This window comes from Carlito syrichta, unplaced genomic scaffold (genome assembly GCF_000164805.1).
Source record: "Carlito syrichta isolate Samal-C Ts95f unplaced genomic scaffold, Tarsius_syrichta-2.0.1 Scaffold304011, whole genome shotgun sequence".
Taxonomy (NCBI): Eukaryota; Metazoa; Chordata; class Mammalia; order Primates; family Tarsiidae; genus Carlito; species Carlito syrichta.
The window spans coordinates 48,844-64,068 of record NW_007248107.1 but is presented as its reverse complement, the minus strand read 5'-3'; the positions used below and the strand labels follow the sequence as shown (position 1 = coordinate 64,068).

At 47.6% G+C, this 15,225-nt stretch overlaps 1 pseudogene across 1 annotated transcript in view; it reads left to right on the top strand.

Moving 5' to 3' along the window:
• Window positions 1–780: 780 nt before the first annotated feature.
• Window positions 781–15,225, top strand: part of LOC103261795 — a 38,838-nt pseudogene continuing 24,393 nt past the window's right edge. The window contains exon 1 of the transcript XR_504384.1: window positions 781–1,079. The product of XR_504384.1 is annotated as a pro-interleukin-16 pseudogene (transcript). The remainder of the gene's footprint in view (window positions 1,080–15,225) is intronic.

The following is a 15,225-nucleotide window of genomic DNA, read 5'->3' as shown; positions in this document are numbered from 1 at the left end:
ACCCTCTTCAACCAGAAGTGTGAATATCATTCTCCATGTTCAGCTCTGTGTGTCCCCTTATTGTACATTCCTTTGGTCTTTTAACCTTGGAGATCCAGGGATTTATTTAACCCATCCATCCAATGGGTCATTTAAAAGAATAATGTCTTGTCCAAGTTCAGAAATAAAGTCTCCTGGTATGAGAAGACAAACAGGGGAAATTGAGTAGGTTGAAGCATTTTATAGCCTCACCAGCTGGGGCTCAAATTGCTTTTCCTTTTGTCCCTTTTTGTCTTGACATGGGTGGGGGTCAGAGTGCCTTCTGTGTGTCTTGATTAAAGTCAGCCTCCACCTTCCCCCGAGCCCAGCCGCCCTTCTGGGGACACAGGCTGTATTCACCACGAGAGGCTGTGCCCAAGCCCCACAGATTTTATGAAAGGCGTTTTCACTTGGATTAAACAGGCGCAGTGTTTGTGTGTGGTGTGTGAGAGGGAGAAAATGAATCACTTCAACTTTGGGCAAAGATTTTAGGTGTTATGTTTGTCCCATGCAATTACATAAACACACCAGAAGTCATTAAAAAGAAAAGTGGGGGGTGGGGCCGAGACTCAAGCGCCCAGGATGATCTAAACAGTGCGGCACATTTTCCATACATTCGACCTCAGAAACAGTTGTGTTCTGCCCTCTCACAACAAACTCAAGTCCAAAGGAAAGTTTGAGGTTTTACATTTCTGTTTGTGGTGCAGGAAAAGGCTTATGATCTGAGGGCTTGATTCAGTGAAATAACATTGCCTTTATTCACATTTGCTTCTCAAGGAGGGCAGGCGTTGGAAGCGACCGTTGTGAAACGTTAAAGATTTTCTGGCAGAGGGAAAGGGATTTTTTTCCCTTCCCTCCCTGCCGAGGAAAAAACAGTTCTAACGAGAAGTTACTTTGTAGTTTTAACTCATATCCAAATACTCCCAGGGTAGAAACTGTGGGCGATCTCCCCCTCCCGGACTCCTGATTGGGGTTTGGAGGAACTTTTCACGGAGCGCTGTCATCCCCGGAGCTGGTGGCGATGAGTCTGCAGAAGAGAGTCTTCCCGAGGAGGGAGAATGGTAAGTGAAGCTGCCTCTCCTGTCTCAGGGCACTCATGGGAGGTTGAGATGGAGGGGCTGACCCTGCCCGACATCCTCCCAGAGGAGTGGACGCATGGTTTGGCTACTCAGTGTAGTGTGGGAGCGAGTGTGTCCATGTATATGCGTGCCATGTGAGTGTGTACACACGTGAGTGTATTGAGTAGTGTTTGCACACGTGCGTGCGTGCACGTGTGTTGCAATAGGACATAGCGCCTGTCTGTCGTTGCAGAGGCTGGCTGAGAGCGCGTCCTGTGTTGGACGCAGAAGTGAGGGCAGAGTGCAAGACCCCCATGGGTATATGAGAGTGAGCCCTGGCCAGGGGCAGTGGCTTTCCACGTGCCCTCGCTTCCTCTTCGAGAGGCAGGGGCATTGGTGCCTGGATGCTGTAGCTGGGCTCCAGCTCCAGCAGGAAGCAGCACAGAAGAGGGAGCTGCTCAGCTCCTGGAGGGAACCTAGCGCAGGTCTCAGGGATCTGAGAGCTGGGAGGGGCCTCCGGGTACCTGGCCTGAGCCCCTGCCTTCCTGCAGGTACAACCCCGCACGTAAGAGAGCTTTCTGTATGACAGCCTTCCTTTGTTCCGGAAGCATAAACAAACAAGCACTGGGGCAAAGGATTTTAACCCTTCTGCCCAACTTTTAAAGTCAACACTGGCGGAACTTCAGCTCTGTTGTAACTTTGGCATAAGAGAGTAAACACATGGTTTTCTTTAAAAAAGGAGAAGGAGGCGAGTCAAAGGCATATTCTGACGTTTCCAGTTCCAGGAAGATATGGCTAGAACCCCGGGACCCATTTGGTTAGGTTCCATTAAGGCATCCTCTGAATTCAGAAGAAAGGTGGTGGGTATAAACCTCGGACTGTGGGGTCTAGCCATCTGAGACGGAGTCTTGGCTGCAAGGGTGACAGGCTCTTTGATCTTGAGAAAGGTATTTAACCATGCTTGGGCTCACTTTTCTCCTTTGCAAAGCAGCGGTCATAAATTCCTACCTCACAAGATAGCAGAAGCAGTAAATGAGTCAAAGTTGGTGAAATGCTCAAAACAGCATACACATACAGAGAACATGTCAGTCCTCATAAACATGTTGCCCCCCTATGTTGACACCGTGACTGTCACAGCCACCTAGGGCTTAAGGATCAAAGAAAGAGGACTCAAGGGCCCAGAGTAGCCCTGACTCCCTCTGTAGCAGAAAGTGGGGTGAGTGTTCAGACAATCTCCCTCTGGAGACAGACTGTAGGGACACATTTATTTACACTGGGGAATCTTCGAGGCTGGGACTTGACCTGGTATCTAGTAGGTGCTCAATGTGTGGTGAAACCATTTTATTCAGTTGTATTTACAGGGAGATGTTACCACTTCCTGGCCCTGGCTGCATCGCCTTTGGTTAGACTTCCTTGGTAACAGATGCTGGGACAGAGATTTGTGTATAGGAAGTTCATCAGCAAGTGTTCTGGGAACCACGCCTGCGTAGGGCGAGGGAAACAGAACCGGACACAGATGGAGAAGTTGGGTTGTGATCCCAGGGGCTTTGTGCCCCTGCAATGATCAGTTGTTGCATGTAGGCTGCCCAGGGACTGGGGCATGACCTTGGGCAGCTGGTTGAGGGCAGTTCCTGGATAGGGACTCAGCTATGAGTGTCACAGGCTACTCTGTGTCAGCTGTGGGAATGGATGTCTCAGTTCTGAGGTTAGGGATTCATCAGGGCAATGCCCCACAACATCTTCTCAGTATATTTTTTGGAGTGCCTTTTTTCTCTGCATTCAACAGTTAAAAGGTTGGGCATTAACATGCAAGGACACCTGTCCAGATAAATTCTTGCACAGCAGTGTGACCTTGGATAAACTCCTTTCCATATCTGGACCTCAGTGTCCTTGTCTACCAAGTGGACGGAAGGTATTGGACTAGAGATGACTTCTAAGAACTCTCCCAGCTCTGCCATTTCACACGCACATACAGAATCTTTTTTTTTTTTTCTTCCCTGAGTCAGGGTCTTGCTGTCTTGCCAGGCTGGAGTGCAGTGGCACAATCATGGCTCACTGCAGCCTCAACCTAGGCTCAGGCTATCCTCCTACCTCCAGCCACCTGAGTAGGGGGTACTACAGGTGCATTACAACACACCTGGATAATTTTTTGCTCTTTTATTGAGACAAGGTCTTGCTATGTTGCCCAGGCTGGTCTCAAACTCCTGGGCTCAAGCAATCCTTGGCCTCGGCCTCCCAAAGTGTTGGAATTATGGATGTGAGCCACCACACTGGGCCACATATGCAGTCTCTCTCTCTCTCTCTTTCTTTCTTTCTTTCTTTCCTTCCTTCCTTTCTTTCTTTGTCAGAGTCTCACTATCACCCAGGCTGGAGTGTAGCAGCACACACAGCCACTGCAGCCTCAACCTGCTGGGCTCAGGTGATCCTTCCAGCTCTGCCTTCCAAGTAGCTGGGACCACAGGCATGGGCCACCATGCCTGGCAAATTTTTTGATTTATTGTAGAGACGAAGTCTGATCAATTTGCCCAGCCTGGTCTCAAACCCCTGGGTTCAGGCAATCCTCTCACCAAGGCCTCCCAAAGTGCTGGGATTACAGGCAAGAGCCACAGCACCCAGCCATGTATGCGGTTTTTAAGCATGTGGCTACGGTGGTTGGTTGTGTCCTCGATGGTAATTCGGTCGCCCAATCTCTGCCACAGGTACCTCATTTCCTTCTGCTGGAAAATAGGAATCAAGACACCTGAGGATCCTTGAGACCTGGCTGGCTGCCATCAGAGAGGGGCTGGGCCTGTGGGATGCAGAGGAGGCTCTGCATAGGGTTGAGGGGCGGGAGTGGGGTTGGAGAATTCCGCCACACACCTTCCCCCCTCCCCGACATTTCTCTTGGGGAGAAAGTAAAACCGCACAAGTCACTGCCACATGTCTTTGATAGTTAAGAGCTTTGTAACGTTACCCGGGACACACATGGATATAGCTGGATTTATTTTATTACTCTCCCTCTCCTCCCAATTTTCTATTTATTTTTCAATATACAAAGAGTGAAATCACTTTCTCAAACACTTGGAATTCATTTTCAACAAATTATTTGGAGCATTCTATGCTCTGGGCACTGGTGCTGGGCTCTGTGGATCTTACGGGACACATTAAACAAACAATCTCATACACATAAGTATAACAACAAAGAGGGTTAAGTGCTATGAGAAGCTTTAACAAGGAACTGGCCTAATCTGATGAATCAGGGTGGGCTTCTCTGAAGAGGTGTTGTTTCAGTTGTTTTCTGAAGACTGTGTGGGAGTTAGATCAGGGGCAGGGATGGAGAAAAAAGCTCTAGGTAAAGAGAGCAACCCATTGTAGTATAGAAATGGAAAAAGAAATTTGTTTCAGTTCTTACCAGCATAACCCAGCCACTGTGAACAGTATTAGATGTTTTAGAGTATTTCCATCCCGTCTGTTTTTTTTAAAGCATCTTCAAAAAAATAATCATGGCAGGTTGGGCGCGGTGGCTCAAACCTATAATCCCAGCACTTTGGGAGGCTGAGGTGAGTGGATTGCCTAAGCCCACAGGTTCGAGACCAACCCGGGCACATGATGAGACCTCGTCTCTGCAATAAATAAAAAAGTTAGCCGGGTGTGGTAGTGCTAGCCACTAGTTCTGGCTACTTGGAAGGCTGAAGCAAAAGGATCGCCGGACCCCAGCAGTTTAGTGCTGGGGTGGCTGTGAGCCTGCCACTGCACTTCAGCCTGGGTAACAGAGTGAGACTCCAACTCAAAATAAATAAATAAATAAATAAATAAATAAATCATGGCAGTTAGGCATGGTGGCTTATGCCTGTAATCTCAGCACTTTGGGAGATGGAAGAGAGAGGATTGCCTGAGTCCAGGGGTTCGAGATCAGCCTGGGCAACTTGGCAAGATCTCATCTCTACAATAAATCAAAAAATTAGCTGGACATGCTGATACATGCCTGTGGTTCCAACTACTTGGAAGCCTGAGGTGGAAGGATAGCCTGAGCCCAGCAGGTCAAGACTGGTGACTGTGAGCGTGCCACTGCACTCCAGCCTGGGCGACAGGGTGAGACTTCAATTCAAAACAAACAAACAAAAATTCTGGCGACTTGTTAGCTCAGAGAATGAGAGTTTTTTGTTGGTGGGGCAGCATTTGCCCAGTGTTATCAGCCAATGATCTCTTCCCCACACCTGGCGGCCAACTTCCAGGTATGCATCCCTGGTTCTGAGGGGCCTTGCCCACACCCTGGAAAGCCTTAGGGAATAGTAGTGGCTCCTTCTTCCCAAGAGCTTTCAGCACCAGGCATTGACTTAAGATCATTGTGAGTCCATTTGATCTTCCTCAAAACCCCATGGGTCACATGCTGTTGTTTCTATGTTACAGGTAAACCAAAATGAGGAACAGGGAGTTATCCAGGTGGTGAGTGGTAGGATTGATTAAACCCGGGAGGGTTGACTCCATTATTTCTTTTTCCTTTCTTTCTTTCTTTCTTTTTCTAATAGAGACAGAATCTCACTCAGTTGTCCAGGCTGGAGTACAGTGGCACAATCATGGCTCACTGCAGCCTCAACCACCTGGGCTCAAGCAGTCCTTCTACCCTACCCTTCCCAGTAGCTTGGATACAAGTGCGTGCCACCATGTCTGGCATTTTAAAAAGATGTTGTAAAAATAGGGTCTTGCTCTGTTGCCCAGGCTGGTCATGACCTCAGATGAACCTCCTGCTTTAGCCTCCCAAAGTGCTGTGATTACAGATATGAGCCATTGTGCCCAGCTACTCCATTCTAAAGCCTGAACTCTTAGCATGCTACCCTGCAGCTGAAAAGGAATCGTGGTGCTTATATACATATGCACCGCTTTGCATGCTGATATTTCCATTCAGTGTTGGGTTATGGATACCTTCTCAGTTCCTACAAAGTTATCCAATCCAAATCATCCTTTTTTTTGAGTTGGGGTGTCACTCTATCACCCAGGCTAGAGTGCAATGGCACAGGCATTGTTAACTGCAGCCTTGACCTCCTGGGCTCAGGTGATCCTCCTGCCTCAGCCTCCTGAGTAGAGGAACTCCAGGCACGTACCACCATGCTTGGCTAATTTTTTGTAGAGAAGAGGTCTCACTGTGTTGCCTAGACTGGTCTCAAACACCTGAGCTCCAGCAATCCTCCTGCCTTGGCCTTCCAAAGTGTTGGAATTACAGGTGTGAGTCACCACACCTGGCCACCATTCTTAACAGCCTTAGAAGATCACACTGAATGCCTGTGATTTAATTTATTTAGTCATTCCTCAAGTTATTGACTCTTTGGCTTGCTTTCAATTGTATTTTTTTTCCAAAATATCATTATAAAAATTTTGAAACACACACAAAAGTGGAAAGAATGTAGTTAACATGCCTTATGCAGATTCTACAGGTAACAGTTTGCTATTTTTGCCTTATCACCTGTCTATCCTTCTCTCCATCCTTCTATCCATCCATGCACCCATCTTTTTGTTTTTGGATCCATTTCCAAATAAGTTGCAGGCATCACTACCTTCCAGCATGTATACAATTAACTTGAGTTCCATGTTGATTTGCTGTATTTCTTTTAGGTAAGATTCATATACAGTGAAACGTACACACCCAAAGTGCTCCTTCAGTTAATTTTAGGAAGCATGTGTGCCCCTGTGTAAGGCAAACTTCTAGCAAGCCAGAAAATGTGACCATCACCTTAGCTCTCTCATGCCCCTTCTCGGTTGCTTTCAGTTTTTATTGATGATATATAATGTGCCACCAACTTTAAAGGCCTGGTTAAATAAAGGACAGCACCTGCTTTGTCCTCTTTTGCCAGTGGGGCAAAATGATTGACTGGAAAGTCCCAGCCTCACAATGGGTTCAAGTGCAGACCATGACTGAGTTTGTGAGACAAGAGGGCAGCACTGAGCAGTAGGCTATTCTGGGCTGGAGGGAAGCAAGTTACAGAGTGATCCAAGGTGTCTCTGGGTATAGGTCAGGGCTGTGGCTCTGGGTTCTGACAGCGGCATTAGGGACAGAGCAGGGAGGATGGAGCAGGTGCCTAATAAGAAAAAGGCACCGACCCAATAGGTTAATCGTGGAGGTGGACACCATGTTGATGGCATTTGGCCTGGTGTCTGGCTGTCTGGTTCATGACATCGTGAGAACTATGTCAAGGCTCTCCTGTGTCCTGCGGGTCTCACGCGGGTCCCCATGGATGCTGAGGCTGGGTGATGGGTGCCAGGCTGTTCACACTAAGACTGTCCTCGTACTTCCTGCTGCAGTCAGGTGGCACAGGCATGGGCGGCAAGGTGTGCATCTTTCACCGGCAAGATGAACACAGAGGCAGCCCCCAGTAGGTTGCAGGTGGTGCTGGGCAGCTGTGCTTTTCTTCCTTTTTCTTTTTTTTGAGTCCAAGTCTCGCTCTGTTGCCAGGTTGGAGTGCAGTGGCATGCTCACGGCCACCACACCACAGCCTCGACCTGCTGGGCTCAGGTGATCCTTCCACCTCGATCTTCTAAGTAGCTGAATCTACAGGCGTGTGCTACCACACCTGGCTAATTTTTTTTGATTTATTGTAGAGATGAGTTCTGGCCAAGTTGCCCAGGTTGGTCTCGAACCCCTGAGTTCAGGCAATCCTCTCACCTTGGCCTCCCAAAGTGCTGGGATTACAGGCATGAGCCACCGTGCCTGGCCATGCTATGCTTTCAACTGTCTGACTTGCTGGGATGTGATGAGGTGGAGGAGGGCTGTGTCCAGACACAGGGCTCTCTGGCTCCTGCAAGCTGCTGTTCTTTCCTTCCTGTCACGACGGGTGTCTGGGACACTGCTGGTGGGATGGGACTGGGGAAGACAGGGCCCATGTTTGTTGAACCTTCACCGTGTTTCAGGCAGTGAGAGCACTTAGTGAGAGAAATCTTAGAACAGCCCTGTTTACACATGAAACATCTGGCACCCAGAAAGGGGAATGACTTCTCCCAGGTCACACACCAGTCGGCAGCAACCTGGGGGATACGAACTCAGACTGTGGACTCCTGGACCAGTGCTCTTTCAGTGCACACCCTGCCCCCTGTGGCTAGATGTGCATAGATGCCCTGTAGAGAGTTAGATTGGCATATCTGTGCGTCTATACTGTCTCTGTGTCTATGCATCTGCTCACAAAGGTTCCTCTCCTTCCTTCCCCCTCTCCCTGCCCTTTTCTTCTCTTTTCGTCTTCTCATTCCTCCCTTTCACGGCTGTTCAGCATCTGCTTTGTGCCAGGTACGTCCTGGATGCCAGGGCTATGCAGAGAGACATAACACAGTCCCTGGCAAGAAGGAATTCAGTGACTGGATAAGGCAGATACACACATGAGGGAGGTCAGCATGGAGTGCTTTGAGAACACAGAAGGGCAGCCCTAATTTAATGTGCAAATTGGGAGGGGGTGTCGGGGAAGACTTCCTAGAGGAGGTGACTTGGACCGAAACCCTGAAAAACATATGAGAATTAACTTGGGAGCAGGGAGTTGGCGAGTCCCTGGGTTAGGAAGGGCAGAGCGTGCTGACGGAGATGGGGAAAAGCTCAAAGCATCTGGAAGAACTCCAACTGTGGAGGAGACAGGCCTGCGACCCTGGGCAGGGATTTAAAATTTTTACTTATTGAGTCAGTCGTGTCAGGACAATAACAAATTAAGAGAAGAAAGTAGGGATTTCTTAATCTTTAAAAATGTTGCTTTCTGAAGCCAGGCAGGAAACGGCGTTGCTCAGATACTCATGTGGGCAGAAAGACAGAGCGAGTGTGATGGGGAACAGCCTGGCGGGGCCCAGCACAGCCACCCTGGACTCCACGCTTCTCCAGTCTGAAGCCACACTAGAGGGAGGAGTCAGATCCCCTGGCTGGGGCATCTCTGGCATCCTGTAAGAGCCAGAAAAGACAAAGGACCCAAGGCCTCCCCTCCCTTGAGAAAGATGAGACCCTAGGCTGAACACAGGCTCCTGCCAGAGTCTTACTGAGCGGAAACATTCTCCCACTGGGTGTGTCATTTGTCCATACCTGGCCTTTCCTCATTGCCAAGTGGTGCTGTTCAAACCATCCTAATCCTGGCCTTGAAATAGCACCGCCCACCTAGGCACCGACCCTCCCTCCCGCTGTGGTGTTTAACCCTTTCCAAGTCCACCATGTGACAGGATGGGTCCGAGACCTCCAGAGGCTCAGCTCGGCAATGTTTGTTTATTCTGCTTCTGTCACCAGGACAAGGACAGCCTGGACTTTGTTTTTGGGTGACCTTGGGCTCACGTCTTGGCCCTGTGCCTTGGGGAAGTTGTTTTACCACCCTTGATTTCTTTTCCTTCCTAATAAGAAAAAGGCACCAACCCTATAGGTTAATCGTGGAGGTGGACACTATATTGATGGCATTTGACCTGGTGTCTGGCTGTCTGGCCCACGACAAGTGCTGCACCAACGGTTGTTGTTACTATTATTCGTCAGCCAAGGTTCTGTGTCTCTGAGTGTTTTTCCTTTGTCCTAGAGTGTAAATTAAATCAGGGATTCTGCATGTCCTATCCAGAGCATCATGGGAAACTCTCTTCCCTTGCAGAGAACATCCTCAGATTTATTTATTTATTTTGGAGTTGGGGGTCTCACTCTGTCGCCCGGGCTGGATTGCAGTGACACGACCACAATTCACCACAGCCTTGACCTCCTGGGTTCAGGTAATCCTTCTGCCTCAGACTCCCAAGTAGCTGGGACTACAAGCACTCGCCACCACGTCTGGCTAATTTTTTATTTTTATTTCTCATAGCGACAAGATCTCGCTATGTTGCCCTGGCTAGTCTCAAACTCCTGGGCTCAAGCCATCTTACCAACTTGGCCTCCCACTGTGCCCGGCCAGTATCCCCTAATCTGTGGCCTTAAGGAGCTGGGAGAGAGCATGTGAATATGTTTTTCAAGTTTCATTTAAACCTGAGTCTAACCATCTAAACACTAAGGAAATATCTGTGAGAGCTCTTTGTAAACTCTAAAATAGAAACAAATGTAGAAACTCATTACATGACATTAGTCATTTATTTATTCATTCAGTTATGCGTTGATTCATTCAGTAAATGTTTATCAATCCCTTATGGGCCAGGCATGCTCTAGTGCTGGGGACCCCGCAGTCAATAGGCTGATGAGGTCCCTGTGTGGGGGCTCATACTCTAGGTGGGGTAGATGGGTGATACACAAGTCCCCAAACAGACTAACAAGACACCTTCCGATAGTGGCAAGTTATATGAAGGAAATAAAACAGATGTAGCAGGGAGCACTCGGGGCCAGTTTAGATTGGGTGGGCAAGAAATACCCTATTTAGGAGATTAAGGCAGGAAGGAGCCAGAAATAAGATCTGGAAGTGGAACCTTCCTTTAAGAGGGGACAGCTAGGGCAAAAAGCCTTAGGGTGACATGGGTGTGGCTTGTTGGAGAAAGAGCCAGAAGGTCAGGGTGGCTGTGGTATGCAGGGAGCAAGAGATGTAGAAGAGGAGGCTGAAGTTGGGGAGATAAACAGGGGTAAGCTCATGTAGCTCACTGGATCATGGAAAGGAATTTGGATATTAATCTGAAAAAGCAATGCAAAGTCTTGGGAAGGGACAGAGAACAGGGCATTTTTAGGGCAGCAAACATATTCTTCTGTTTGATTCTATAGTGGTAGGTATATGACTCTATGTATTTGTCTTTTTATTATTATTATTTTTTTTAGTCAAAGTCTCACTCTGTCACCCAGGCTGGAGTGCAGTGGCATGCTCATGGCCACTGCAGCCTTCACCTACTGGGCTCAGGCGATCCTTCCGTCTCAGCCTTCCAAGTAGCTGGAACTATAGGCGTGCACCACCACACCTGGCTAATTTTTTGATTTATTGTAGAGAAGAGGTTTCGCCATGTTGCCCAGGCTGGTCTTGAACTCCTGGGCTCAGGCAATCCTCTCACCTCGGTCTCCCAAAGTGTTAGGAATACAGGCATGAGCCACCGTGCCCAGCCTATGTATTTGTCAAAACTTAGGGAACTGTGTGACACAAAAAGTGAACACTAACATAGACCATGAACTTTAGTTAATAACCATGTATCAATATCTGTTTAACAATTGTAAAAACATACCACGCTAATGCAAGATGTTGAGAGTGAGGGGTACTGTGTGTGGAGAAGAAGGGGGTATATGGGAGTTTTGTACTTTCTGTGCAGTATTTCAGCCTAAAACTGCTCTGAAAAATAAAGTTTCTGAAAAGTTAAAAAAAATTATTTTAGAGATGGGATCTTGCCATTTTGCCCACGCTAGTCTCAAACTCCCAAGGCTCAAGTGATCCTCCTGCCTCAGCCTCCCAAAGTGCTGGGATTAAAGGTGTGAACCACTGTGCCCAGCCTAAAATGTTTCTTAAAGCAATGCAAAATCCTTGAGAGTTTTATGTTATCATGATCCAATTTATGTTTTCAACAAAATCTATTCATAACTATGTGGAAAATGGATTGTAGAGGCCCAGGTAGGAGCCAGAAGCCCAGTTAAAAAGTGAGTGTAGGCTTGGCGTGGTGGCTCTGTAATCCCAGCACTTTGGGAGGTTTAGGTGGGAGGACCACTTGAGGCCAGAAATTTGAGACCAGTCTGAGTAACACAGTGAGATCCCCATCGCTCTATTTTTTTTAAATATGAGTGCAGTACACAGGTAAGGGGCACTGGTGGCTGGATTAGGATGGTGGCAGTTAAGACAGAGAATCACACAGATTTGTGGTAGCTTCTGCGGGGGGGGGGGCAACAGGAATCTCTGATAAGTTGAATGTAATGTGGAGGATCAAAGGGAGGAACCAAGAGTGAAAAGAGCTGTACCCACAGAGGGCTTATTCTTGTAGACACTTTCCTAAGAACTATACAAGTATCACCACATTTGTTCCTGTGGCCACCCATGAGAGGCAGATGTTAGCACACTAAACATACTAGATGAGAAAACCGGTCTATAACAGGCTGTCTCTTAATCTGCCTATGATTATGCACTGGCCCTGGAAGATGAGCCCAGGAATTCTGGCTCCAGAGCCTGTGTTCTTAGCTCCTTGATACTGGTTTTTTGTTTTTTTTTTTATTTGGGAACTTGATGGATACCAGTGACAATTACCAAAACATGGAAATTTAGGGGAAGAAGCAGGTTTTTACTGGGGGGAAATCAAGAGCATTATTTGGCAGTGTATGGCAGTATTGCCTTTTTTTTTTTTGAGTTGGAGTCTCACTCTGTTGCCCAGGCTGGAGTACAGTGGCATGGTCACAGTCACTCCAGCTTTGACCTGCTGGACTCAAGTGATCTTTCTGCCTCAGCCTTCCATGTAGCTGGAACTACAGGCATATACCACCACACCTGTCTAGTTTTTGATTTATTGTAGAGCTGAGGTCTCACCAAGTTGCCCAGGCTGGTCTCGAACCCACAGGCTTAGGCAATCCTCTCACCTTGGCCTCCCAAAATGCTGGGATCATAGGCGTGAGCCACCATGCCTGGCCACCTTTTTGTTTTTTAGAGATGGGGTCTTGCTCTGCAGTTCAGACTGGAGTGCAGTGGTGGGATCATAGTTTACTCCAGACTTGAATTTCTGGACTCAAGCAATCTTCCAGCCTCTCAAGTAACTGGAACTATTGGTACTTGCCACTAGGATGCCTAACTAATTTTTAAAAAGTATTTTGTAGGAACAGAGTCTCACAATGTTGCCCAGGTTATTCTCCAACTCCCAGCCTCAAGTGATCTTCCTGCCTCAGTCTCCCAAAGTGCTGGGATTATAGGCGTGAGCCACCGTGCTTGGCCAGTGTTACTTTTGAAATACCAGTTACGCTCCAGGTGAAGATGTTAAGCTGGTGGTAGGGAAAAAGAGCTAGAACTGAGGGGCAGGCCCAGGGCTAGAGATGTGAGTGTGAGGGTGGTTGGCGTATTCCCCGGCAGGACTGGCTGCACCTGCGTGTGTAGCGCCTTAGTGGTAGAATCTTACTTTGCAAGGACGTGAGCCCTGAAAGGCAAGTTGAAAGAAGCAGAGCCCAGGGAGAGAGCAGCATGGTCTAGGGGAAGGGCAACCAGAGGTTGTGGATGAAGCTGAGATCTTTGGTTTGAATATGCATGTTGCTGTGTGTGGGGGGAGAGGGAGAGCCTGTAGTGGAGTCAAAGACGAACGGCATCTGTGTAACTTGGGTGTGTGCTTCTTGGACACGTAAATTCTTTGAGTCTCAGTATCTGCATCCATAGATGAGGGCATATGAGTCAATGGACAAATCCAGGGCCTCAACCTTCTCTGTAAGTTGAAGGTGATATATGAATAGGGAATTTATTATCATTGTATTGTGATGTTGCATTTCCAGTTGAAATAAATTATATTCTGCGTCATGATAATACAGTTCTCGTGACCTAAAATTCCTCAGGCGATTTAAAGAATGCAGGAGGTTGGGCTCAGTCATTCGTGCCTGTAATCCCAAAGCTTCAGGTGGCCAAGGCAGGAGACTGGCTTGAGGCCAGGAAGTTGAGACCAACCTGGGCAATATGATGAGACCCTGTCTCTCAACAAAATAAAAAATAAAAGAATTCACTGGGAATGGTGGCACACAACTGTAGTCCTAGCTACTCAGGAGCTGAGGTGGGAGGATTGCTTGAGGCTGGGACTTCAAGGTTGCAGTGCACTCTGATTGCATCACTGCACTCCATCCTGGGTGACAGAGTGGATGAAATAAATAAATGAATGCATCAATAAAAGAATGAGAGATGACTCCCTCCTTAGACCTCTAAGCAGCCCTGTCAGATTGCTGGGCGCTTTGTGGACATGGAAACTGAGGCTCAAGAAGGGAAAAGGACTTCCCAAAGTTTACAGGGTTGGTTAATGCAGAAGCTGGGCCCTCCACATTGCTCTTTATCTTGCTGCAGTTTGATCAGAATAGGAGGTGATCCTATTGTGTTGTTAAAAAAAACAACCACTTTTTCTTTTACCTTCTGAATATTTTCACTTCCTACAACAAACATGTATTATTTCTGTAGTGAAAAAAAGAAAGTGGGAGTATCAGAAGAAAATATAGGTTACTGGTTATGAAACTTTAGCAAGCCTCATGACCGCTTGCTGAATACAGTCTGAACTCCGTGGGGTATAAGGAACAACAAGGTGAACAGCTATCACACAGGTCGGCCACTCTTCCCAGACTTCCTGGACAGCATTGCCTGCAGCTAGGTTCAGAAACTTTGAGGCACACAGACATGGTTTCATATGCCACTCTGTTACCTAGCAGCTATGCACTCTAGAAAGGCAAGCTGCTTGCCGTTTGAGCTTTGGTGGTTCCACCTGTAAAACAGGTATAAAAGTAGAACCTAATCCATGAAATCACTGAGAGAATAAGTGAAATAAATTGCTTATCTGAGTGTTCAACATGAGGAAAGCTATCTGTAAATGGTAGTCATTCTTTGATAATTAAAAATGGTGGACAGGTGCCTTGGCTCACACCTGTAATGCCAGAATCTTGGAAGGCCAAGTCAGGAGGGCTGCTTGAGCCCAGGCTGAAGTTCAAAACCAGTCTGGGCAACATTGTGAGACTTCATCTCTACAAAAATAAAAAAGTTAAGTCTAGTGCAGTGGATTACACTTGTAATCCCAGCACTTGGGGAGGTGGAGGTGAGAGGATTGCCTGAGCCCAGGGGTTCAAGACCAGTCTGGGCAAGTTGGTGAGAACTCTCGCTACAATAAAATAAAAAAATGAGCGGGTGTGGTGGAGTGCACCTGTAATTCCAGCTACTTGGAAGGCTGAGGCAGAAGGATCACCTGAGCCCAGCGGGTCGAGGCTGTAGTGAGCTGTGATCATGCCACTGCACTCCAGAGTGAGACCCTATCTCAGAAAATAAATAAATAAAATTTTAAAAATGAAAATGTGCATGTGTGTGTTCACGTACAATAGGGAAGACCACATGGGCAAACTTTGATTGGGTTTCATGCTAAGGGAAAATTATAGCGATGAGGGGAGCATGCAGTTGTTTCCAGCAGCACTGCACATTGCGGGGCCATTAGCGGGGTCTTCCTCTCTGCTGTCTCATTCTCTCCATAGCACTCTGCAGTAGGAGCTTCTAATTCTATCTGGCAGATACGCAAACTGAAGCCGACACATGACCAAGATGGAGCCACTGGAGCTCAAAGTGGTGCTTGGACTTCCTAC